This window comes from Schistocerca gregaria, chromosome 10, assembly GCF_023897955.1.
Source record: "Schistocerca gregaria isolate iqSchGreg1 chromosome 10, iqSchGreg1.2, whole genome shotgun sequence".
Lineage (NCBI taxonomy): Eukaryota > Metazoa > Arthropoda > Insecta > Orthoptera > Acrididae > Schistocerca > Schistocerca gregaria.
The window spans coordinates 184,941,847-184,945,915 of record NC_064929.1 but is presented as its reverse complement, the minus strand read 5'-3'; the positions used below and the strand labels follow the sequence as shown (position 1 = coordinate 184,945,915).

Below are 4,069 nucleotides of genomic sequence, written 5' to 3'. Positions count from 1 at the left end.
ATGTTCGAGTGGTATACGTGACTGTTAACATGTTAATATTTTTATCTGCTGTTCTTATGTGTTACTAGGAGTGTTGTAGATTTAGCATCAACTAATTGAAATTAGTTTGTCACGCCACTGTTTTTCTATTTGCAACGGATCTGAAGACAGCAATTGCTGAAAAACCGGTAATTACGAATTGCTCCACTTATGTGATCAAGATGGACCTATTCAAATATAGAAATATTTTATATGTGCGAAAAGTTGCGCTGCCGATGGACTGGCAAACTCGGTTATCTTTGGAAAAAAGTTGACCCTTTTCGGAACCCATTCGTTCTTACTCGTTCATCGTTCCTTGTTTTAACTAGTTGTTTAATGTTTTATGGCTTTTAAAAAGTACTGCATGTATATCTATACTCTACACACCTCTGTGAAGTGCATGGCAAAGGGTTCATCTCACTGTACTGGTTACTAAGGCTTTTTCTCGGTCCATTCACGCAAGGAGCGAGGGAAGAATGACTGCTAATCGCCCCTGTGTGTGCTCTAATTAATATAATCTCGTCCTCACGATCCCTACTGGAGCAATATGTAACTAGTTGTAGTGTACTGCCAGACTCATCACTTACAGTTGGTTGTTTTAATTTTACCAAGTTGCGTTTCTAAGTATAGTCTGGGTCTATCTTCAAGCAGCGGCAGATGTCAGTTGAGTCCTCTCAGCATCTGCGTGACTCTCTTCTAAGGATCGAACAAACCTACGTCATTCGTACTGTCCTTCTCTTTATATGGCAACGGCCTTGCCGCAGTGGATACACCGGTTCCCGTGAGATCACCGAAGTTAAGCACTGTTGGGCGGGGCTTGCACTTGGATGGGTGACCATCCAGGTAGCCATGCGCTGTTGCCATTTTTCAGGGTGCACTCAGCCTCGTGATGCCAATTGAGGAGCTACTCGACCGAATAGTAGCGGCTCCGGTCACAGAAAACCATAATAACGACCGGGAGAGCGGTGTGCTGACCACAAGCCCCTCCTATCCCCATCCTTCAATTGAGGATGACATTGCGGTCGGATGGTCCAGATGGGCCACCTGTGGCCTGAAGACAGAGTGCTTTTTCTAGTCCTATTTTGTATGTATCCCACACACTTGAGGGGTATCCTACGATGAGTTGCACGAGTGTTTTGTAAGGACTCACGTTTGTAGACTGACTGCGGTTCCCTAGCGCTCTACCAATGAAGTGAAGTCTGTCACCTGCTTTACCTACGACTCAGGCTATACGATCATTCCATTTTATATCCCTGCAAAGTGTTGCACGCTCATGTTTGTACGAGTTCACCGATTTCAATCGTGACCAGTTGATATCGTTGTCATACTGTATCAGGTATTTTCATTTTGCGAAGTTCACAATTTTACATTTATGAACATTTACAACATTTCCCAATATTAACACCACATTGGAAGCTTATAGAGCTCGTAGTGGATATTTGTGCGCCTATTTTCAGACAGTACTTCATTATCCCCGTAATGCCTGAAATTACTACCAACACTGTCTGCGAGGTCATTACTACACAACATAAAAAGGATTCCAACCCCCGGCCGTTGTGGCCGAGCGGTTCTAGGCGCTTCAGTCTGGAACCGCGTGCCCGCTACGGTCGCAGGTTTGAATCATGCCTCGGGCATGGATGTGTGTAATGTCCTTAGGATAGTTAGGTTTACGTAGTTCTAAGTTCTAGGGGACTGATGACCTCAGATGTTAAGTCCAATAGTGCTCATAGCCATTAGAACCATTTTTATTCCAACACACTTCCCTTGGCCACAGGTAAAGTTACTTGTACATCTATCAGTGACAGTCTGCAATAGCAAGAACCCAGGAGTGAGCTTCGAACGGGGGTGGGGGAAGGAGGTGCAGAGGGAGGACAGACGAAACATATGCGTATTAGTTTTGAGGTGAAAGGCGAAAAAAATTGAGGTTTCCGTAAAGATGGTTCTGGCTGCATATTCTAAGGTCAGTACCCGTTACGTATTCCGTCTTCATTCAGACTGTTACTGATCTCATAAATATATCGTTATGTTCGAACATGATGTGGGGTCTATGAGTACGTCCGTGGAATATGTGTCAGAATAACAGAGGCGAACTAGAGCAGAATTATTTGAAAATGAAAATTGGTAAAAGTTTCTAATGTCAACTCTCTCTCTCATGACACGTATTCAGCTCCAAAAAATAATTTGTATAGTTAATAAAAAGGTTTGAGTTTAGGATACTGAAATATTTTGCTAAATGACGTATATGCATCGGCTTCAAGTAGGTTCAGAAATATTCGAGATTCGACCTGAAACGTTGATGACTTAAGGGAACGAGATTTAGACTAGAGTGAACGCTAGGTGATCCGACTGCCCTTTAATCCCATCAAAGGATTACCAGCTTTGGCCCAGATGCTAAAAAGTTAAAATGGTACACGGAACTGTTTGGATATATTCTGAGACAAGGAAACGGCGCATCGTGAAGAAGTTGCGCAACTGAGTCACGAACTGATATTCCTACAAGAATCGACGGAAACGCAAACTTGTAAACTTTGGCGGTTGGGGGACGAATACGTGACGTTGTAGCCCAATTTCACCTCGCAGTTGGTAAGAATAATAAACAAGGGACATGTCGATACCAGAGCATAAAGTCTTTGCTAATTTCATTCCGTGTACTCCGTTGGACAGTAAACTATGCCTCAGACAGGCGCACGAACAATGCACGCAGGTGTCAGCATCTGGGACAGGACGTGTAGTTGGGCTCAAAGAAGCCGGTATGAGAATCAGCTATCGGCTCCACATTGGAACAGGGACGATGCCAATATTCGACAATATTGACACGAATGGATGAACAAGGCCGAAAACGGCTACAAGAAGTAAGCGATCGACCTAGAGAGACGACAGAATGTGAAGGCCGAGCAATCGTCAGAGAGGCTCCCAAAGCGCCGGTTTCGTCATTATCCGATGTGCAGCTGATGCTTCAGTGACCATAAGTACCATTAATAGGCGGCTCGTAGAAAGGGGGCTGGGTTCACGGCGCCCTTGCACCGATGACCTCTGTACACAACAAGCCCGTTTGCAGTGGCATCTGGCACAGTCCGCTTCAGTGACTCATTGACAACGCTATCTTTTTCTTCGAACTGAGACCCGACTACCAGTGAAGACGTATCTGGAGACGCTCGAGACAGCATTTGGATACCAACTTGCCTGTAGTCCGCCATACCACCCGACAATCAGGAGAGGTGGTCTGGGGTGCCATAGGACGGCTATGGTTGTCACCCACGGCACTCTTACAGTACAGCGGAACGTCGGCGATATTCTACGCCTCGTTTTGTTACCCTTTATGGCAAGCCACCCTGGGTTTACATTGCAGCAAGGTATTGCCCACCCACGCACGGCAATAGTTTCTGTTGCTTGTCTTCGTGCTTTCAAACCCCTACCTTGGGCAGCAAGGTCGCCGGATTTCTTCGCTATTGACAAAATATCTTGATAATGGGAAAGTTCCTCCAACTAACTTGGGATTTTGAAGATCTAACACGCCATTTGGACAAAATTTGGCTCGACGTCACTCAGCAGGACATCCAACAACTCTGTCACTCAATGTCATGACGAGCTGAATAACTGTTTGCATAAAGGTCAAAGTTGGACCAACGCACTATTGACTTGCTCAGTTTGTAAACCTTCTGAAATTATGATAATTTGTTTGATTTTGCAGATACATCATATCTGCCGATCTGTGTCCAATTTGGATAGTTCGTTCGTGGCTTTTTTTTTTCTTTTTTAACGTATGACATATGATACTGATGAATGTAATCTGAGAAGTTGACTCACTTCGGAGCCTTCACATGCAGACACGTCCATCTTGATGTTGTGCACAGGACAGAAATCAGAAATGGGCTCTGTACACTCGCTTGAAACTCACCAGCGACTGCTATGACGTCATCTCCGAACTCGCCGTCTTCGTGTACTGGCAGGCTCGAGCACGAGTCTCCAACGCTGCCCCTTTAGCCTAAAAATCATTGTTGAACCTGTTGTCGAGTACAGTTGCACTGTACGAGCGTAGATAAGATAGCGA

General features: G+C 44.9%; 1 pseudogene; it reads left to right on the top strand.

The window, feature by feature from the left end:
- Positions 1–763: 763 nt before the first annotated feature.
- On the top strand, positions 764–881 carry LOC126293766 (5S ribosomal RNA; annotated as a pseudogene).
- Positions 882–4,069: the final 3,188 nt, after the last annotated feature.